Source organism: Manis pentadactyla, chromosome 8, assembly GCF_030020395.1.
Source record: "Manis pentadactyla isolate mManPen7 chromosome 8, mManPen7.hap1, whole genome shotgun sequence".
NCBI lineage: Eukaryota > Metazoa > Chordata > Mammalia > Pholidota > Manidae > Manis > Manis pentadactyla.
This window is the reverse complement of record NC_080026.1, coordinates 27,921,425-27,946,287: the sequence shown is the minus strand read 5'-3', so window position 1 is coordinate 27,946,287 and position 24,863 is coordinate 27,921,425.

Below are 24,863 nucleotides of genomic sequence, written 5' to 3'. Positions count from 1 at the left end.
ATATTCACTAAGATAAATCATGAGCTGTTCCATAAAACAAGACTTCACTTTAATTTAAAATTAAACCTACAAACATACAAAGTATCCTCTCAAATCACAATGGTACTATATTAGGAATAAATAAAAATACTATATTTTGGAAACCACCAAATATTTGAAAATTAAACCATACAATTCTAAATAATCGATTTGTGAAAGAAGATACTGCCCATGAAATGTAGACACTATTTCAAAGCAAATGAAAATAAAAGCATGGTATATCAAAGTTTGTCTGATACAGTTACAGTAGTGCTTAGAAGGAATATTTTAGCTTTAATTTAATTATATTTTTTCTCTAACAAAAGTCTAAATATGACAGGCTAATGTTCTACCTCAAGAGGCAAAAGAAATAAAAGAAAAGTAAGTCCAAGACAGGTAGAAGGAAGGAGAAAATAAAAGTGGAAACAAACCAATTAGAAGACAAACAAACAATAATGAAAATTAACTGGTTCAAACCTGGTTCTTTGAAAACAGTAAAACTGATAAGCAACTAGCTGGACAAATCAATAAAAATAAGAGAACTCAAATCACCAATATCAGGAACAGAAGAGAGGTTGTCACTAAGAGATCCTATAGATCACTAGAGATGCTAAAGAATCATAAGAGAATATTATGACCAATTTTCTGTCAATAAAATAATTTTTAGGATATGAAAATATTTCTTCAAAGACACAAGCTCAAGCTATAAAGATCACTAAAGAAGTAATACATGCACTGAATAGCTCTATGTCTATTAAAGGAAATAATTAAAGCTAACTGCCCCCCTTGAAAAAAAATACAAAAAAGAAACAAAACAGAACCCAATAAAACCCTCTAAATTCAGATGACTTCACTGTCAAACTCTATCAAATATTTAAGGAAGAGATAATATGAATTCTACACAAACTCTTCACAGGAAATAGGCAGAGGATTATTTTCCAATGAACTTTATAAGGACAACATTACCAAAAGCTAAGACCTTAGAAGTAAATAAATCTATACACTACCAATATCCCACATACACAATGACATAATAATGTATTAGCAGATCAAATACAACAAGGTATACGTGTATCTATAAAATGGCTAAATACATAATGATCAAGTGGGATATATCCCAGGAATGCAAATATTACACCAATCTGAAAATCAATCAATCTCATTTGTCATAATAGTAGACATGATAAAAGTCTTATAATCAACTTAATAGATGCAGTAAAAGCTTTTGAAAACGGGCACTAAAGTATCTCTTAGAAAGCGGTAATGAATAAAAGCTTTTTATTCTGATAAAAGGAATCTAAAAAACTTTATATAGGCACAGAAATACCATCATAGAGTTGCCATGGTAACATCATTTCAAATTCAAGTATTAATGTTAAAGGTAGAACATTTGAAATACACTCACCATGTCTCATAGCTCAGCTTTGTGTTTCCCGTTGTCAGTCTACTCCTAACAGTTCAGTTAACAAACACTTACACTTCTGTATTCTTGACTTCAAATACCTGCATTCTGCTTTTTCCTCATCTGTAAAATGGGAAGAATAATAATAAAAATACAAATAATAAGACTGACCTCATGGAGCTTTTGTAAGATGAAATGAGTTAATTTATGTCAGATGCTTAAATAGTACCTACCATATAGTGTTTGCATGTTCTTTATTATTAAAAATATAATACTTATCTTGTAAAACTGATCATTATTTTTATAGTGCAGAACTTGGATAAGAATCTCACCTATTATCTTTCAATCAGATTGCGGCCATTTTAATGTCCCCAAACTTCTGTTATTTTGTGAAGACTTATTTCCACTCATGCTAATGGTATTGAAAATGATGATTGCATTTACTGTAACATGGGGATCTCCTGAATAAAACGTTAGTGTCACCACTTCACATATTCATAGTATTTACATATAGTTGGTTACAATCTGTCTGAACTGTAACAGACATTTCGTGGAGCAAAACATCACAGCAGTCAACTTTTTACAGCTATTGAATGAGAAGATTCATAAGGGCAATAAACCAATTGAATACAGAAATCTATAAATGGATTCCATTCTATTTATCAAATAGGGGTTTGTATAACAAAAGAGTATCAAGTCATTTTAGAAGTGTTTACCTACCTTATACAATAAGTAAGATGTGTAAGGATTGTTATCTTCATTTTGTAGGTGAAAGAAATAGAATCTCGGAGAACTTGAATAATGTGTTGAGGGTCTTACTGCCAGCAAGAGAATGGATTCAAACTCAGGGTGTGACTGATTTCAAATACATTAATACTTTGCGTCTCACAGTACTGTGTCAGTAAGAAAGGCTATGATCGAAATGCCTTGCCTGTGTAAGACAGTTGCAATGACTGCTTCCCCAGGGCCTGTTTCACATCGTCTGAGAAGTGGCGTTTTGCACCAGTGAGTGCTGCATGCTTTATCTGGCTATAAATAATCCATCACAGCTCTGCAATGACACACATGGCTCTCACTTCACTGGCTTCCTGCAGCCTGATAAAAATGATGTGTAAAAGCTTGCTTACCTCTTAAACTTTTGAGAAAACTGGAATATGTCCCTTATGAGTTTGTGTGCTCACCACTTCCTATTTCTTCAGAGCAGGTTTCACGTATTGCAGGGCCCTCATTTATTAAGTCTTTCCTTGGAAATTAGTTGCATCCTCAAAGGAGGTCTATCCCTCACCATTGATTACTTCTCTCCCTCTACTTCTTTGTGGTGTGCTCCAGTCATGCTTGTCTTTAACTAAGATTTCTTAGTTTGTTCTTTAAATTTCTCCTCTCTAGACCCACCCTGGCAATCAGAGATGCGCATTTGCTCCCTCGTGCTGGCAGCATGCAGTACATATGCATAAAGTGGCACCCTCACCTCCATAATAAGTGAATGCACATTCAAAATTGGAGAAATATGACCAAATTTTCATCTAAGAGTTGAAACCTATTTCCCTAATACCCTCCATGAGAGTGGCAGATTCCACATATACTGACTCTATCAGTCAGGGTTCCAACAGAAAACCTCTAAATTTAAAACCGGAAATCTGTGATGTAGATAATGGAAGAACTGAGAAACCAAATGGGATGGTGAGGTGACCCTGAGATGACTAACAGTGGGAAGCTGCCTCTGTCATTCCTCAGACTGGATTGGTAGTTTACCAAGTGGGGGCTGGGGTTGGGGTGTATGTTGGGAATGGTGGTCTTGGTAGGAGGAGTCTTTCTTTAATGTCACTGACATTGTTTAGAATTGCTATCATGTGGTTATATAGAAAACAGACTGATTTTTAGTTGGCTTCAATGAGGTTTTACAATTCTCTCCACACAATGTACACCCAGATTGGCTGCACCCTATCAGACTGTTCCTGAGACTTTCGTGCTGGGTATGACACTGGGGGGGATCATGGGAGGAGCAGGTGTTTGTTACCAGAGTCAGAAAGTGGGAGTTATCAGCCAAAAGTAGAGCTGAGGAGATGGTGTCGCTCAACCAAAGAAAGAGAAGGGGAAGAAATAACCTGACATTTCTTCTCTCCAACCTTGAGTCTCCTACCAATTCATTCCTTTGGCAAATTCAACTGGAAGGCAGCTGACATGGGTATCTGGGAAATGTAGGCTGTAGGAGTTGGTCGTCCTATAATGAAGAACCAAGTGGAGAAATATCAGGAATGTAAGAGAAAATAGGCAAATAATCAATACATTTTAGATACTGGATATCACTAAGCCTTTTGATATTTGCCATTCCAGCAGGAAAATAAATATAGTTTTCCTTTCATTTATAGGTGGGTCAAACAATTTTAAATGTCTATTGGTCATTTGTTGTCATTCTTTTTTCTGAATGGTTTGCTGATATCATTTGTAAATTTCGATGGGGAAGGGTTGCTTGTGGAGTCTTTAAACTTTTTTGGTAAATTTATCATACATATGTGACAATTTTTCCATTTTGCCTTTCGACTTTGTGTTGTTTCCATTCAGAAGTTTTAACTTTTATTTTGTCATGTATGTCAATCCTTGCTATTATGTCATACTTCGGAAGGTCTTCTGTACCCCAATATCATAAAAACAATCTTCTTATATTCTTTTAATACTTTGCTGGCTTCATTGTTTCTGCTTAATACCTTAGTCCTTTTGGAATGGATTGGGGAACAGTGTCATTTAAAGATTGAAATCATTTTTTTCAAATCAGGATCTAATTTTCTCAACTCTATTTAATAAATAATTTATCCTTTCTTCACTTATTTGAAATGTTACCACTGACAAATTATATTTGCAATGATAATCTTAAACTACTAATTGCCTTCATTTTATAAAGGTGGTAGCTTTAATCTTTGGAGGATTAAAAATAATTCCATAGAAGCTGACATATCTTGAATATAATAATGTTAACTTTAATTTCTTATCACCATCCTGGATTAGCTGGCTAGCAATTTTGTCACCAGCCCTGGACTGCTTTGACTGTTTTCTTTCTTTGTATTTTCATTATTGCGCAACTCGGCAAAAATTATAGTTAGTGATGGCCTGTGACTCAAATATAAATAAAGTTTTGAGTGTGAAAATGATATTAATTAAACAAAATATTGAAAGTTGCTATGATAATTTAAAAGATGTTCCAACAGCTTACCATTATGCTCCATGGTGAAAGACTGAAAGCTCACCACAGAGTTATAGTAATCAAAACATTTTGGTACTGACATGAAGACAGACACATAAACCAACGGGACAGAATACAGAGCCCATAAAAAGACCTTTACACATATGGTCAAGTGGCTTTTGACAAAGACCAAGACCATTCAATGGGGAAAGGACAGTCACCTCACCAAATGGTGTTAGGAATACTGAGTATTCACATGCAAAACAATGACACTGGACCCTTACCTTACACCATATACAAAAAATGAACTCAAATTGGAGCAAAGACCTTACAGAAGACCTGAAAACTCTGAAACTCCTAGAAGAAAACATAAAGAAATAGCTTCACATTGGATTTGGCAATGATTTCTCAGATATGACACTAAAAGCACAGTCAACGAAAGGAAAAATAGATTAAGTAGACTACATCAAAATCTAAAACTGTTGTGAATCACAGGACACAATCAAAAGAATGAAAAGGCAACCCACAGAGCGGGAGAAAATATTTGAAAATCATAAAACTGATATGGGATTAAAATCCAGAATATATAAAGAACTCCTACCATGAATTGCAACAAAAAACAATCCAATTAAAAAATGTGCAAAGGAGTTGAATATATATTTCTTCAAAGAAGATATACAAATAGCCAATAAATACATGAAAAGATTCTCATTATCACTAATCATTAAGGAAAAGCAAATCAAAATTATGAGATACTGCCTCACACCCACTAGGATGGCGTAAAAAAATACAACAGCAGAACAATTCTTGGTGATGAGGAGAAACTGAAACACAGGCACTGTTGGTGAAATGTAAAGTGGTACAGCTGCTTTGGGAAACAGTGTGGCAGTTTCTCAAAAAATTAAAAATAGATTACCTTGTGACTGAGCAATTATACTCTTTGAAGAGGTATTTGTACATCCATGTTCATAGCACCATTATTCACAATCATCAGAAGATGGTAGAACCTAAGTATCCATCGATGGATGAATGTATAAACAGAATGTGGTGTATACATACAGTGCAATATTATTCAGTCTTAAAAAGGAAGGAAATTCTGACATATGCTACAACATGTTGATGATATTATGTGAAGTGAAAAAAGCTGGTCACGAAAGAACAAATACTGTATGATTCCATTTATACAGGAATCTAAAGTAGTCAAATTCATAGAGACAGAAAGTAGAATGGTGTTTTCCAAAAGCTGGGAAACAGAGAATGGACAGTTATTCTTAATGGTTAAAAATTTCTGTTTTGCAAGATAAAAAGTGTTCTGGAGATGGATGGTGGTGATGATTGCACAAAAATATGAATGCAGTTAAAGCCACTAGGTTGTACACTTAAACATAGCTAAAATGGCAAATTTTATATGTATTTTGCAATGATTAAAAATATTAATTAAAAGATGTTCACAAATTATTTGACACTAATCCTATTAAGAAACGAAGCATGTTTCTTCTTCATCTGAATATATGCTGGTCTTATTATATGACTTCTAATAACCAGAATACTGCAGAAGGGTCGCTGCATGAGTTTGAAGGCTGCTTTAGAGATGACAATAAAGCCTCCATGTATACTTTGAGACACTCTCCTTTGGATTTCAAAGCCCCAACTACAAGTAGAGATCATGTGACAATGTCGTGAACAACAATGACTCATGTCCTGGGCCTGTGAGTGAGAAATCTTTTGTGATAACACTAGCGTTAGCCACTGTCTGAGCACAGCAATTCGAGAGACCCATGGAGAACTACTTACTTTTGCTCAGTTAACCTCCAGAATGATGAACAATAATATTAAATGATTATTGTTGTTTTATACCACTGTGTTTAGGGTAGTGTACGATACAGCATTATATAGTCAAAATAATTGCCACAGAGACTTTGGAATCAGAGCGACTAATATTTGAATTTCAACTTTATCTTTTACTAGCCATATGTGACCTTAGAATTATCACTTTAAATTATCTTCAAATTGAAGATAAAAGTACTTCCTAAGATTGGTCTGGTTATAATTGAGATGTATGTAAAATATCCCTTACAGTATCTAGAGAATAATATACCCTTAATGTTTTATAATATGGTCAATATTGCTGTTAGTATCATTACTATAAAAACTTTCAGTGCATCCTCATTAAAGTAATTTACATGTGCATTTCTGTTAAAATTGCCCTTCATTAATCAAAGAAATTTCATTATATTTCTTATGAATATCAATCTTAACTCACAAACTTGGCCTCCATCCTATTCCAGTGGAAGACAAGATTTTCAAGTAACCTGTTTTTTCTTCATTTGGAAGTCACAGAACTAAATTAGGTCTTATAGATGCTTGGTTTTTATTTTCTACAGACTGTTCAGAAGTTTTTGGATGTTTGAATTTTCCAAGAAGACAGTGTATTGCTCTTTGTGGTCACACAAATTTTATGAGCAAAATTTTATTCCTCATACCATTAAACTTTATAATATAATAAGAGCTTCATCTTTTAAAAATATCCATTGCTTATCCCTTTAAATCAGAAGCAGGGAGAGGGAAAGGTTTACTTTAGAGCAGTTGCACCATTGTATGCCTGGAACACTATCAATCTCATATTTTTTGAAGACTTGCAAACTACAGAGTCACTGAAGTTATTGCCAAGTATATAGAAACTATCTTTGTAAACAAAATCTCTGAAGATTGAAGAGTTTCTTTCTGAACCCAATACAATGCAATCCGATGCAAATGGATCTATGTCCTTCTACCTCTTCTGTTGAAATATGAGATACTTACTACCACTTTCTTTACAAGTGGAAAAATCTATAAGGAGCTCAACTATAAAAAGTGTAATCACCAGCAAATTTTTCTTTAGCATAGAAAACACTATTTTCTAGTTTTCTGCTGATGATAAAAGACTACAATTGAAACACTACTGTTGCGGTGCAGTTATATAAGATGTTATGCTTAAAAATCCTATTTAAAAGGCCCGGGGATTGTATACATTAAATGAGTTTGCATTGTTCCCTATACCTTTCACACTTCTGTGTCAAATTTTTCGCTGACGAAGAATTCTTTATCATAGGAACTTAAAAAAAGGGACCTCAACTAGGTTGCATGGTAATTCTATTTTTGTTTCAGCGTCAGAGTTGAGAGTCTATGCCAGAGTGGAGAACAAAGAGGTTCTATTTACATTTCAGAGGTAATATTTGCAAACTGAAAGACATTGAAAAGAGAAAAATGGCTGAGGAGATGTATTCACCTGAACAGTGTTTATTCGGGTGTCAGTCTGGTGGAACGCATTCACCTTTAAGAAACACGTAAATGCTTTGCAAACATCTGTAAAGTTTAGAAGAAAGTCTCAAAGCTCTTGTTATTTTTATGATAGGGGTAGGTGAATGGTAAACCTCTCTGCTATGTAAGGAAATTTGAGGCAAGAATGAATGTAAGGAACTTTGAGGCAAGAATGAAGTCTCAGACCACAGAAAACCGTTTTTTGCAGATACCCTTTGCTGTCACTAACTGCAAGTTATTTCATTGGCCAAATTTCTCAAGGTATGCCAGTCCCCGTTTTGCCTGCTCAGCTCATTCACCACTGCTAATTAACAGCTCTTCTTCACTTTTCAGATGTTTTCTGACTGTGCATTGTTTCTATAGCACAACCCCATGCTGTCAGCAAACTCTTGTAGCAATGATCAAGAGGAGGACTTCAACAACTGATGTGAAAATACTGAGGCCAATTAGCCCATGATTGTCCATCCTGTCCTGCACTCCAGCAAAGCAAAAGATGAAGACTGCTCCCTCCTACTTTTATCCAACAGCTCTGGCCCTGCTGGTGGTCTTCCAGGACACACAGAGCCCTATTCCTTTTCCATTCTGTCATTAAACATGAGAAGGAGAGAGGAAAGCAAGGGAAAGAAAAGCTTTGATCAAGAGATTCACTTGCCAAGAGATAACTGCTTCCTCAAATCCATCACAATCATTATCTTTAGCATTGCCTTTAAACATTTAGTTTGCTGCAATGATTATTATTCAAATAAATTTAGACAAGAATGATTTTGAGTATCTCAGTTCTGTGTATAATAACACAATCTTTCCTGGTCTTTTTTCAAGTAACAGATTTTGAAAATATCCCTAATATTCTCCTGAATCCTAAGAGGACAAACAAAAATATAGTTAATACCATGTTTAATGTTTTCAATGACCAGCAGTTTAGTTATATGGTTTAAATTTACTGAAAGGTTATATTTTTATTTATACTAAGATTTTCATACATGGGATCTCCTTGTATAGTTAATATTTTTAGTATATTTTGTGTTCTATTTCAGACAGATCTAAAAAAGTCTCTTAATATTGCTCTAGTCTAATCCACCTGCACAGTCTCTGTGATTTAGGAGATTTTTTCCTTTTTAGAGTATCTGTTCATTTGTAAGTAGGCTTACACAAAACTCTATTAAGTGTGACCAAAAGGCATGGTCAAGCGTTCATCTTCATTTCTCAAGAGAGCCAGCCCTTATTCCACATGAATCTCATAAGTTTGGGAGAGCATGTGTGTTCTCCCTTGTACCAGTACCTCAGGGGAACAAGATAGGGATGCTTTTGTTTGCTTTCTAGCTGGGTACAGTTGCTCTCAAAGTGTCGAGAACACAATTTACCCTAGCTCCCTGATGAGGACCTACAATATGTCATTTTCACTTCTGTTTCTACATTCAGCACATTTTATTAAACTTCCCATTCAGTAAGATCAATGTCTTAAGTCCAAGGATTCAGTGAAACAAAAATACATAATTCCCATTGTCAAGCATTTTATGATCTAATGAATTTTTCAATAGCTCTGGTTTGTAGGGTCTAGTTGCTCTCGCCTCCTTTTTAAGTTCATTGTTGTTTACAGGTACATAAAGAGGACATGAATACCAGTTTCTAAAATCTGAAAGAAAAGTGTATATTGTATATATGAAATGTCCCCTCCTACTTTTACTTACAACCGTTCCCATATTTTTCTCTTATCCAAGATGAACCTCTGTTAATATTTTAATATATTCTCTCACTCTGTTTCCTATGCATTTACATGTCTATTACTAGGAATGAGATGTTAAAATGGAATTTTCTAGGTCTTAAAATTTTAACTGATGTCCTAGTCCCAGTTGTTTCAAAACTGAGACAATAAGGTGTCAATCAGCAATACATTGCAAGTTAAACTATTAGGTCATTTATAAAGTGGGTGGCTATTACAAGCTAAATGATTGAATTGTCTTCACTTAGGTGACAGGTTATATCCCTTCTCCTTTCCCCAAGGGAAGAATAAAGGAAGCAGGTCCCAGCACACCAAATCTGCCTCTCAAGAAATTTCTATTCTCCAATCTCTTTAGCAACCTAAACTATATATATATATACTATAATCCATATTCACTTATTTCCTTCTGTGAACAATTATAATTATTCTTCTAGGCCCATACAATATGTACTATATACTCACTTATTTTCTCCTGTGAATGATGATAATTATTCATACAGGTTAATATCGGCAGAACTTGAAATAAGTGCTTTCAGAACTCGGCCTTTGTCTTTTCTAGTTTGAGAATATGGATTAATTAGAAGTTTGAAATTTCACAATCTGCATCCCAGTTAGAACTGCTTGAGAGAGGAAGAGAGACTGCAGAGAGATCTAGTTTACTACACACAGCAAGACTGGGATTTCCCAGATGTATATCCTGACAAAGGAAGGAGGGCATGAATGATTTTGAACAGATGTCTTCTAAGTGTATTTCGTACAGGACGGCATGACCCCTACAAGGATGGAACTCCGGAATTCAGGGGCTGAGGAAAGAGATAAGTGGTCAAGCAGAAGAGGCATTGTTCTTACAGAAGCCTTCAGCCCGAGTCCCTCATTAGAACAAATCCCCAAAACATTTAAATAAACGCTTGAGAAAATGAACCAGCATGTGTTGATGTAATATACAAAAGGTTCCAAAGCCAGACTTTACCAGTAAACTCAGGCATTTTCTCCCTCTTACCTCCTACCCCTCTTCCATTTCTATATTAACCCACGGCAGCCCGAGTAGGGGTAGAATGACAAGGTGGTGAAGTGAAGAGCTAAAGGATTTCCTCTCCTTGATAGGTTTATAAACTTAAGGCAAGCTCAGACTGGGTTGAGAAAAATATTTATATTTAATGAAACACAGGACCCTTGCCAATAGAAATTTTAATAAAGGAGATACAGATTACACCTGACTCTCTGGAGTTGTTCAGAAGAGCTATGGGGTTGGCCAGATGGTACAACCAGGGGAGGGAAAAGTAAGATGCTGAGTGGGTTTAGAGAGCAAGGTGAAGTACGATTAAGTCATTTTCTTTTTATATTCTGTCAGTTACAGCAGTTACATATATAATATGCATATGTATTTAATTTGGAAATTTGGGTTAGAATACCACTAGATTATGTACATATATATATATGATAGATTATAGATTATAGATAGTAATATCTAATAATATTTATACAGTAATATTTAATGATATTATCTAATATATACCTATATCTATTATCTAATATGTATCAAATTTAATATATATTCCACATATATGATCATATGTATGTTGTTATATATGTAATATAGCTTCACTTTATTTTTTTTATGAGCAATTATAATTATTCTTAGAAATAACTGCAGTTCAATAAAAGTCAATTTACCTCATTCTTTTTTAGTGTTTTCCAGCATTCATTGGTATTCATGTCAGTGGGCATGCCTTCAGCGGCAAGTAAGAGAAAACCAACTCAAAACAGGTTAAATAAGGGAATGTATTGTCACAGAATGGGATCCACAAGGGAAGGCAACCTTGTGATTGGCAGATTTGTCAGACACGCACATCCTTCAAGGCCCAGGTTCTCTTCATCTGCCTGCTGTTGTGCAATGTTTCCACAACAGTGTGGGAGGCAGGTCAGCTCCAGGCATCACACCCAGTCTTGACAGTGCTCACCAGAACACTGCCCCTTCCTGTGTGTCTTCTTTTTTACATTCCCAAGAGCTTTTCCTAGAAGCCACTCATTAGAAGTCTCTGCATTCCCCTATTAACCACTCCAAAACCAATTGCTGAGGCAGCAAATAGAATAACTGTGTTTAACTCAGAGTAATCAGGGTGGATCATTATGTTGAGGAAAGGGGTTACCTTCTCTGAGCAAACAGCTGTGGGGAAAAAGGTAGAGGCCTAAAAATAAAAAAAATAAGAGCTCTTCCAGCCATGAAGAAAAACTGAAATGTTGTTAAGGATAATGCCAGAAAGGGTACTGGCAACAATCATGCTTCACTCCAATTGGGTTCTTCAAAGATTGTTAAGTCTAGGGACTACTTACAAAGATGTGAATGGGGCTTCAGGGAAGAGACAAGTAGCTCACAGTAGCAGGGAACTGCCATCATCTCTAGGCCTTGAAGAAGTGAAGAATAAGAAGATTACTAGAAACCAGAGATGGAGTCTAACTAAAACTGTGGCTTTTATTACAGAGAAGCATTTAACCTCCAGTGACTTGGCATGGACAGAGTCAGTGTAATAAACATCCTAATTTTATTTTAATTCATCTCCTGATTATTTATGGGGATGAACCAAACAGATGCAAAGTTCCTGGAGAAGGTTGGCAGTTGTAACCCACAGTGTATAGCCTCCCCGGTCTAGAGTCATCTGGAGGTGGGTGGAGAATGGGTCTGGAAGAGAAATGGAAAATATTCAACACAGATATCAGTAATGATAATATTATTATAATTATAGTAGATGCCCCATGTAACTTACTGTGTGCCATATACCATGTTTGCTGTGGTATTTATGCACAGTTATTCAAAATTACATTCATTTTTTAACTGTTATAAAAATGTAGCAATTGCCCTCTTTTTTACATGTGTGAGAGTATGTGCCCAGTAATGGAACTGATGAAATTTTCCACACTGAAGACTGCAAAGCAGCTACTTGTGGAGTCACTACACTTTCTTTGAGTGATTTCTCTGTGAAAGTATTTAATAAGCAGTCTCATGAATTTAATAATGAACACACATAAAGAAAAAAATTAAATAAGTAGTCTTGAATTTCTTTATTATGAATGCCTAGGATTTAAACAAGTCCTGCCATATGTCAGTGTTCTATAAATATTTGTTGAATAAATAAGTGAATTAAAAAACAATAGAAGGGCAGTTGTGCAAATTTCTAATCATATTCACTCCAGGGATAATTGGACATGTACTCCTTATTTATCCCCTCCTTTTCTAGTAGAATCTGGAATAAAAGTGGTAAATTTCCATTCTTTGAGGCATTTTGTTTATATCTGGGAATTGGTACATATTTCTTACAAAATAAATCTTACAATCTAATTGTAGATAAAATTCCTCTAAAGTGTATGAGCTCTGCATGTGCAAGGCCTAATACAATAGCTGCCAGACATGATTTCTCTTCTCATGAGTTCTAACTCATTCAGACTAACTCACTTGTAAATCACTCAACTTTCTAATTTTTGTAATGGAGGTTGGTCTCAGTAATTGGAATACAGTTAGTCTGAGAATGTAGAAATCTAGCATCTAGTCTTGTATTTATCACCAACTAGATGGTTAACATTGGGTGCATAATTAACTAGGCTTAGATTTCCTCATGTTAAAATTAGGAGATTGGACTGATCTTTAGGATATCTGTAGCTTTGAAGTAGTATGATTATAAGAATGTGTATCTTCTATTCAAATAGTTGTATATTTACAAGGTTGTAATGTTTTAATTTCATGACATATTGTTAGTTTATAGCTACTATAAGAACAAATTTTGATAAAGAGCCTCACATCTACATACAGCACTGTTTCTGAGGAAATACAATTTATTTTATGGCCACCTGCTTTATAATTTAACTTTTGGAAATGCAATTTTGCAAAAAGCATAAAAATATAGCTGGCATTCAATAGCAAGGAGCTATGTTTGCAAAATAATACCTTCATGCAGGTTTTTGTCCTGCACACTGTGGGGGTTGCACTATATTTTCAACCAAATTGATACACATGCTACTCACACCTGCTTATACATTCCAGCCACAAGTGTCTGTTCTTGCCAATGACTCTCTGTGAAAGTAATAAAAACATAAAATGCATCAATCAAACAATCACCTAAATATGCTATTAAAACTAAATGAGGTCATCTCTCACCTATACTTAGGGAGACACAAAGCTGAGTGTTCCTGTTATCCACTAAGGCAACTTGGCAAGATTATTATATTATCAGGAGAACTTTTAAGTGAGTAAGATATTTTTTTTAAAACTTACTATTAGAAAGGAAGATCTAGATGCTTTGTCTCCTGGCTTTTACAGGAAGTAGATAATATTACATTTGGCTAACAGAAGATGAAATGGAATTGAAGAACTGAATACAACAAAAGCAAACAAAATTTTAGTAGTTTTCCTAGAGATGCATGCTACCACTGCAGGCATATTCTGTCGTGTTACTCTGGTTATGAATCTTTATATCTCATGAGGAGGGCATACTGCTTGTAATACTTTTTTATCTGAATAGATGATAGTTTAAGAAAAGGTTAATTTCCACAAAAAGGGGGGAAACTGAATCATTAAATAGCTACTATTGTCTCAGTTATTGCATGAAAATCTTTTCCTCTATTAAAAAAGGGCAGAATAAAGCTTTCACACTCTTGAAGTCAATTCCTTGGTTAATTTTAATTCGTGTTTTACAATAGTTTTCATGTGTGTTTATTTTGACTCTCATAATAGTTTCATAGTAAAGTATTAATAAACTAATTAAACAAATGAAGAAATTGAATCTAAGAGAGTATGCGAACTCACCAAAACACAACTTGTTAGAGATAGCATTTAATTGCTTCACGTTGAAAGGGGAGGTATGTGAATATATTACAGATCTTCATGAAAAAGTCTTCTAAAAGTTCTACAGATGTTGTCATGCTGAAATCTATATGCAGTTCAGCTCCATCAGTTCACAACTAAAAATGATATTTTCTTCAGTTTATGTTTTCTTACTCAATTGCCAAACCCTTAATCTCCTGTGGTTACAAGGTCATATGTTTACAAGTTCCTATGTTTATAAAGATGAACAAAATATCATCAACATGCCAAGAAGCTAAAAAATAATCTAAATTTATGTTATTTCCACATATGTTACTTGATTTTATCTGTCCAACACCACATTTTGATCATTGAAAAAATTTAGAAAACAAAGAAACACAGAAGGTAAATAAATTATCTTAACTGTTAAATGCAGAATGAAGAATCACAATTTGAACCTCTATCTTTTTTACTGTCAAGTGCACTTTCTACTGTGTAATTCAGTTCCTTAGAATATTGATGTTACAGATATTTATGGAATATGTTGGTTTTATATGTAAACCTCCTTTTGAAAAAATTGCAAGAGATAAAATGCCATTTTTATCTCCTAACCTCTAGAAAAGAAGGAACCAAGATTAGGTATTCATTTTACAGAATATTAAAAGACAGTTCATCTAAATAGGATTTAAAATATTTAATTTAATTTGGCTTAAGTTTATCAACATTGTATTTAAGGAATCAAATGTAGTAAATATCAATATTTAATAACTATTAATTAGTTTTATTGAATATCCATTATGTCTGTAGTTCAGGGAATAAGGAGGGTTCCCCGCCTGGAGCAAGTTCCCTATGAATCCAATGAAACTGAAGGAGGACAAGGGAAGGGCAGATTGGGAAAAGGATTTTTATTGCTCACAGCTCCCTTGAGTTTGCTAGGCAGCCCTCGTTCCAACTGTCCCCTCTGGCTGTGTGCATGCTCTCTCTCCCACTGCCTGCACCTTCCAGCACCTTCCAGCAGGAACCCCATGGGTGGGTCCCTGGTGACTGGCAGGTACCAGACCAACAGGAACAAGGAGGAGGAGAGAATGGCTGTTTTCTCTACACCCCTTGCCCTGGATTGACCTGAGGATCTGCCTTGGTAAATATCTATTGGTATGTATATAGACAAAGGCTGGGTGGGAAATTCTGGAAAATCTGGGTGAAAACTTAACATTTACCCCACAATGTCTAAGAACTGTGGCATTTGTTAGGGCAGAATACAAGATAAAGAAAAAAGAATAAGAACCTGTATTTTAACTTAAACATTCAGTGTGCTAAATGAATATTGTTTGCATGATTCAACAAACTTTGACCACTAGCTGTATTATTATGGCATGATATAAACTCATCATTAGAAGTACAATTTCTTAGGAGAACATTTTGGTATGTAAAAATTATTATCACAGAACATTTCTTCTTAGACATTATTTTTAAATGGGTATAGGTGACCTTATATTTAACTGTGGGTGTAACTTTCTCTGGTTTTACCATTCTCCGATGATTGAATTTAAAGGGTTATTATATCAAATAATAGATTGTCTGACTTCCCAATTATCTTTCTTGATCTTCTCTTTTCTTTTAATCTTTTCAAGTGAAATGTAATCTGGACATAGTGCAAAAAAGAAATTCTAGTACCTTCACCTTAACAAAAAACTCTCATTGTAATAGCAGTTACAAAATTGTTTGTATTGTGTTTCTAATGACATATATCTCTCCATGTGGAAACTACAGATTCCGTACTAAAAAACAGTGGTTATGTATGTCAGTATATTATTTGCCATTTATTAGAATACTATAGTTATTGCCAGACTTCATAATAGTCAGACAAAAAGTTTAATTGAACACTTTGGAAAACCAAACAACAATCAAATATCACTTATTAATGCTAGGTGAGGTGCTGTAAGGAATATAAAAAACCATATGACAGGATCTCAGCCCTCAAGAAACTTAAAATTTTCCAAGGAAAATGAAAATGTCTGTCTAATAGTCTCCAAAAATGGCTGCTGCTTCACTCCTGTAAGTCTTGTAAGCCCATGCCATTCCTTACATCAAGAGGTAGGCTTTCTTTCCCCTTGAATCTTGCCTGATTTTGATAAAGAGAAAGTGGCAGAAATGATACTCTGAGACTATGGAGCCCAAACTTTATGAGGATTGGCAGCTTCCATTTCTCTTTTGGTGTCCAGCTCCCTTGTGGAAGGAAAGTCTATCTCAGATTACTAAATGATAGAGGCTCTGATAGGTCCCAGGGGCTGAGCCAGACTATCTTCACATTTCTCATCTATATTCTCTGTTCAGCAGAGCTTAAATTCTACCCAAGAGGTGAATATTAACCTACAATGTTTATATTATAATGTAGGAATTTTAAAAATTGAAAATTTAAAAACCACTCTTTTCATTAATATGTTATAATAACATCAAGCTCCTGAGCTTTTTGACATTCCATATCAAAGTATCTCTTTAAAAGTGGGTAACATTTTCTAAATAAAACTTTTCCCTAACTTTACAATCTATAAGCTCCAAGTATCAGAGGCATGCATGTATAGGCCCAATGCATTTTATATTTGAAACTAACTGTCCAAGCTAAAAAATACTTGAATTTTTCAGACATGTGTCTCCCATTTTCAAAGGCACCAAAATTTGTCTTAAGAAAAGCCAATACATATCCATCTCAACTGTATTTAAGGATACAGCTTTTAGTTAAACCAACTTAAATATGCAGTAATTCAGGGAGTACTACACTCACACAAGAGACTTAAGTCTTCCACTAGAAGAAATACATCATCCAACCAAGGATGACAGAAGACAATTCAGTCCAGTGAATTTAGACAGCATACATAAGATGATATCAAAGCTGGGGTAGAATAGTATGTAACATTTATATGATTTGAAAAGGAAGAAATAATACAACCAAATAAATGGGTTCAAAAATAAGAGAAGAATTAAGTAGAATAAGTTCATTTTTAAAATGCATACACAATAGGTTGACATCAAAGAATATCATTTTAAGTTATGCAGTTAAATAATAGATACCTAAGGGTGTTTATGTCATTATTAAAAATAGTAATGGCAAGTACCTAATTGCCATTATAATGGCAAGTACCTAAATATAAACACAAACTTCTGAAAATGTCAAAATAATTTTAAAAATCCAATAAAGCAAGGAAAACCACACAGAGATATAATAACACAAACAGGAAGATACAAATGATAGTAAGACAGGAATTATGGATAAAAATACCAATTAAATATAAAAGCATAAATGTGCTTAACTCAGATGTTAAAAATTCATGAATACTAACTTAGTGGGTGAAAATTTTACAATATACTGTATAGAGTTACAGTATGTCTCTTCAAGAAATTTTTTTAGTTAATAGCAAGGAAAAATTCTATCTGAGCAGTGAGAAACCTGGAAGATGCTACATTAAATAAATGACTAAAGTGAATATTACTGATCATTAGCCAAACCAAAATCACGAGTCTCCTTAAGAATAATTAAGAGAGAAAAAGATTACATTTGTAGTATATTTGCTAAAAATGCAAGAAACTAATCATGAGGAAGCATTCAACAAACCTAATTAAGCAAAGCATAAAAAACATTGGCTGATCATTTTCAAATACACCCGTATGAAGAAAACCAAAGAAAGGCTCAGAAAAAGAAATTAAAGAAGTATGTCCATTAACTACAATGTATGATCTTACACCAGAAAAATATATATAGATTTCCTCTTTCTTTTCATTCCTTTTAGTATTTCTCTCATTTTCCTCTTCCTCCCTTGTTTCCTTCTTCTTTTCCTTTTCCTTCTTCATCATCTTCTGTCATTACAAAGACATTATTAAAATAAATATCATAACTGAAATAGGGTGTATAGATTGGATAATAGTTTTGTATCAGTGTTAAAGTCCCTGATTTTGATAACAATACTAGAATATCCTTAAATTTAGCCAACATACCCTGGAAGGACAAACTATTCAACAAAATGTTCTGGGGAAATTGAGTTTTCAAATGAAATAGAATAAACTGAACTAAACTTCCTACTTCATACAAAAATTAACTCAAAATGAATTATAGACTGGAATTTAAAATGTAAAGTTAGAAAACAGGTGAAAATCTTTGACCCTAGTTAAGTAGAATTCTTAGACATGATTCAAAAAGGCATGACCCCTAAATAAAGAGAACTAACAATATAGTTCACATTACCAACATTTATAACTTCTGCTCTGCAAGAACCCTGTTAAGAGAATGAAAAGCAAGCCATGGACTGGGAGAAAATAATTCCAAATCACATATTTTCAAGAAAAAAGACTTTTATCCAATACATAGATAGAACTTCTTAAATTCAGTAATAAAGATGATTTCTTACACAAAAGAAGATATGTGGTTAACAAATAGACATGAAAAAATGTTCAACATCATTAGCTATGAGAGAAACAAAAGTAAAATTTAAGGTGAGATATGGAGGCTAAAATTAAAAAAGAAAGCACTGATAATACAAAGTATGACTAAGGATGGAGAGCATCTATAGATCTCATATGTTGGTGTGGGGATGTAAAATGTTACAGCAACCCTTGAAAACTGGAAGTTTCATATGAAGTTAAATTTGCACTTCTGTATGATCCAACAAACACACTCCTGGATGTCTATCCTAGAGAAATAAAAACTTATTTTTACATTAACATCTGTAAATGAATGTGCAGAGCAGCTTTATTTGTGATAGACCCAAACTGTGAACAACACAATGACAATGTCCTTCAACAGTAAATGGTTAGATTGTGATATATTTGTATCATGAATACTACTCAGCAATAAAATGCAACAGACTATTGATGGAGGCAAGCCCTGGAGAGATCCCAAGTGAACATGATGAATGAAAAAGAAAACAAAATAAAACATAGCCAACCTTAAAAGGTTGCATGTTATATGATTCCATTTATAGAATAAAATTCTAGTAGTGGAACAGAGGTATTGTACAGAGGTTAGGAAAGGAGGGAAGGTGTACCTACCAAGGGGTAACACAATGAACTGTCTACCTGAGGATGGAACAAATTCTATGTAGAATGTGACAATGGTTACTCACATCTATACCTGTGATAAAATTTCATGGAATATACAATTTCTGGAGTATATGGATAAACTGGTGGAGTATAAATATGAGTTACTCATATTGTATCAATGTCAATTCCCTGGTTTTGACAACATAACATGTTATGTAAGATATTATCCGGGTGAACTATACACAGATTCTGTATTTTTCTTGCAACTTTTTTGAATTTTACAACATTTCAAAATAAAAGGCTATGTTAGCAAGGGATATATACTAGAAAAATGCCTCTACAGGAGCTTATGCTATAAAAGCTTTAGATTAAAATAGCGACACCCATTCTGGATTTTGAAAAATAATAAAATAATTTACACATACATATACACATGAACACACACACACACACACACACACACACACACACACACTTTAGTCCCAACATCTACATTTTACTAAATGAAGAAACACTTTACTAAATAAAGGTCATCCCTTTAGTTGATACAAGAATACCCACTTAACTGCATTCTAATTTAACATTTTATTTCTATATTACTCAATGCATCAGAAAAGAGAACAATTAGAATCATAATAATCTGCAATGAAAAATATCTTCATTTTCAGGAAATTTAACAATTTATCTAGATAATCTCAGAAAATAAGTGACAAAACTAATACAATCATATAATCATCCAACTAGTCAAAGTATCTAAAATTAACATAAATAGCATACCTTCCATACAGATTTTTCCCATACAAATTTTCATACAAATAATTACCAGTTAGAAGATGCAATGGAAAAGAAAACTCCTTAATAATAGAAAATAAAGATTACATGCAGATAAATAGCTTATTTAGATATTAGAGAAACCTATAAGAGGAAATCTTTGAAAACTCTCAGAAAAATACAGTTAAATAATATCTAATGCTCTTAGATATGGTGACAGATCATTATGAAAATGTCACAAATCCCCAAGTTAACATAAATTTCAAAAGTATGATTTTTGTTGGTAGATGAATGATGTTAAAATATATATGGAACAAGCATTCAAGAAAACAAGGAAGGCCCCAAAAAAGCTTATCATTGAGGGGAAGCTAGTCCAACCAGGTAATAAACGTACTTTAAATCCTCAAACACCAAAATAGTATGAAATGGACATATGAATAGTTAGACCAGTGGAAAATACAAGAAATTTCAAAATTAGTTTCCAGTATATAATAAAATTTCAGTAATGTAAAGGTCAGCAAGGGTGAAAAAATACTAAGAAAAGTGCTGGGACCACTGGACAGCTGTATGGAATAAAAAGAAGACAATATAAAAAAAATAAGAAATTAGGGGGAAATCTCTCTAACTGTAATTTAAAATCTAATTGTACTGAAAGAAAAAAAAATTATTTCATTATATGTACAATGACCAAGGCAAAACCAAAAGACAAATGACAGAAGGAAATGTTTGTATTATGTATAAAAAAATAAAAAATAAAAGACTAAACAACTAAAGTTACAAAGAACTCTGGAAGTGCAGACGGACTAATCATCTGATAGAAAAATGGGAAAAATACAAGAACAATTATTTTGAAAACAAAGTATGTGCACAAACGGCTCTTAAACATATGAGAAATACTCAGCTACATACAGAGTAAGAGAAACACAAATCAGAATTATGCTAAATAACATTTCTGGTCTATCAGATGTGGAAAACAAGTCAGAACACTGTTGGGAATCTTTAAAAATCTTCTATTTTATCCTTTGTTGAAGGAAATCCAAACGGAACACTTTTTATAGACAGAATTAGGCCATATTCAACCAAGCTGTGTAGTCATATGTATATAAATCTGTGTATGTGTGTATATATGATATATATGTTAATCAAATATATATCATCTAGCTATACATATATCAAATTTTACATATAACAATGTATATTGCAATATATGTAATATCATGTGTCTGCATTCACATTCACACATATACATACTTTTTTGCTCTGATCACTGAAAGAGGCTAGAAACAAAATACACCAAGAAAAATAAACACATTTAGATATAGACTGAAGGGCCTCCCACTAGGTAAATTTATTTAAAAATGTGTAATTCTTAATGCATGCATAATGATATTTCAAGAGAAAGAAAGTGAGGAGGGAGGTAGTGGGGGAGGGAGAAAGGAAGGAAGGGAGGGATGAAGGAAAAGGAAGGAAGGAGGGAAGGATGGAAAAAAGGCTAACATAATTAGAAAATCACTCATTTGAAGATTTTAATATAACTGATACAGGCAAATATCATCAATGGATGCTAAATCATTAGTAAAGGTAGTGTGAAACAGGTTATCCACAAGATTTCAAAGTTATCGACTAGTGTCATTTATTATAAGGAGAAAAAAACCTACTTTTGAAATAGCCGTGATCCATAGCACCTTAACCAAGATGATCATATTTAGCATCACTAAAAATGAAACACACTAATATTTGCCACTTGTAATGAAATGGGAAATATGAATCGTCACTTGTGTAATGCCTTTCTAAAAATGTGTAATTGTGTTTAATCATAAGGAAGCAACGACAACATCCCAACTATGTGATATAGTTGACTACAGACCTACTATACATACAAACTACATGATTGACTCAGACCTTCAAAATTCAAAGGTCTTGAAAATATGAAAGGCAAAGTCAGTTGGTAGACTGCTAGTGAAAAGGAAACTAAATAAACAGAATGCATAATTCCTGTGTGGTTTCTGCAGGGAGGTGGTGTCAGGAGAATGGGATTGTGACCAATGAAGATATCACTGATAAAATTATTGAAATGTGAATGTAAGCTCTGTGTCAGTAATGTAATTATATGAGTGTTAAACTTTGGATGTGATAATTTTGAAAATTTGCAGAAGACTGTCTTTTCTCTTAGGAGATATTTGGTGTAATATTCAATGGTGTATTGTCATAACATCTTCAGCTTAATTTCAAAACCTTCAGATTGATGGAAAATAAGAGAATATTGAACAATTAATCACCATTTACTAGATTTAAGTAAATGATATATGGTAGCTAATGTAAAATTCATTTCAAGCTTTTCTGTAAGTTTGAAAATTTCCTAAATTAATGTTGGGAAAATTCAAATATAAATATACATTAAAACCTTTCAAAACTTGAGGTTGTGTTGATTTTGATATTCACTGCATTGAAATCATGTCCATATCAAATAATAATTGTCAATAAAAATAAAGAATTGTAAGATTCTCTTGATTCCATTTCAATAGTCAGCAATGTATTTTTTTCGAAGTAAACATTAATTTTGTGAAAATTTTAGCATTCAGGTTGGAATTTTAAAGTTGCAAATTATTAACACACTTATCAAAAGTTATATTTTAATTATATACTAAATATTAATTCAGGAAACATTATTTCATCTGAGATTTTCTGAGTTTCTTCATATAAACATTTGCAAACTTGTATTCTTCTTAGTAAATAAGAACCTATTAGTCAAACACCAAAGGAGTCAGGATTGAATTTAAAAAGGCACATTGTCTATGCTTTTCACTCAAACTGCATTTTATGTAGAATAAACCCTAAATAAAATATTTTCCAAATATTTATGCCTTTTGATTTTGTTACATTATGGTACTTTCAATCAAGATTACTGGCTTGCCAATAATTGAGCAAATCAATATTTGCATTTATAACTGAAGTATGAAGTTTATTGGTAGTTTTGCTACATGTAGAAATAGTCAAACCTCTCAGTGGACATACATTTGTATTTTATAATAGTAATATTTTTCTGGAAGGCTAAATATTTCAGTAGTTCTTGGATATGATGTAAGTGGGCTTCTATTTCCTATTACTTAACATCTCTTGGCATGATTATTTTTAGAATATTAAGGATAGATTTTTTGTTGTGGTTGAAGTCAGATCCTTATTGAACACATACACAGATACACAGACATACATACTCTACAATACTATTGTCATACTTTAATTAAATGTGGATTGTTTCAGACGTGCTTTATTCACATACAACCTTCTAATCCCTGTGATTTGTGAATATTACTTAACATGGTAAAAGACGTGGTAAAATTAAGGTTCCTGAGAGAAAGATGTTATCGTGGATCACGCGGGGGGATCCTGCATGTGAAGACATGTATCTTTGATAACAAAGAAACAGTTCTGGGACAGACAAACATAAAAAAGCCTATGTGAGGATGGAGGCAGAGATGGGAACAATTCCACTATAAGTCAGGGAATGGCAACAAAAAAGGGAAGAGACAAAAATCTAAAATCTTTCCTAGAATCTTTGAGGGGAACACAGCTCTCTTAACACCTTGACTTCAGACTTCTGATCTTCAGAACCATGAAATAATGTAATTTCTGTTGTTTTAAGCCATCCAGATTTTAGTAATTTATTATATCAATGGTAGGAAACTAATATAAGTGGGACACCTAACTGTATAGCAGTACATAATTTTACTATATAACACGGTATTTTAAGTGATGTTGAGACTTTTTGCATATGTTCATTTTATCAGCTAGTTGCTCACAGCTACTACAGAAACATCACAATAAATAGGGGTCTTTACAGAATTTTAATTTTATATAGAAAATAAAATATACTTAGTTACTAGATATAAACATATTGGTAAGAAAGGAATTATTGGCTTTAAAAAACATTCTTTAGGTGTAACTCTGGTAATGGTGATTCAAGGAGGGCAGACAGTTTCCTTCTGTAGATCACATGTATAAAACTAGACCAAATTTTCAAAAACAATTTAAGAGTTCTGGATAATGACCAATGGCAGATAAAACTTGAGAAGTGTTTTTAAGAACTGTCAAGGGTCTAAGATTTTACCTTTCCTGCAAACTAATATGTTAGCCTATCACAGATTCATGGATGCTGGAGGAAGACATGAGATTGCTAGGACTGATCAAAAGCATTTTACTAATCAAATTAGCAAGCATAAGCTTCATTTTTCCTTTGCTTCCCTTTGACTCTGTCTCATAGGCCCAGATGGATGTATACACAATGGGTTTGCATCACCGCTAAGGGATACTGAATTTAGGAAACCCCAATGTTATACCAGAATGTGATTTGACCTATCTTTGTCTGGGACAGATAACGTCTTTGCTATCCTGGACTACAAACAAATCTACTCTCTTTTCCAGAGGGAGACACTATCTCTATATTCCAAGGCTATTAGAAACTTAGCAACATTCTTGACAAGTTAATCTGGAATAAATAGTATCACTGTCTTTGATCTCTAGAATCCCAGAAATGCTAGCTATCAGTGAGAATATTCTCCCAATAGTGTTTACTCAAAAAAAAACCTGTTACTTCATTTGGGTAAAAACAATAAGAATGTAGTCTTTTTGTTTGAATGTGTCCTGATAC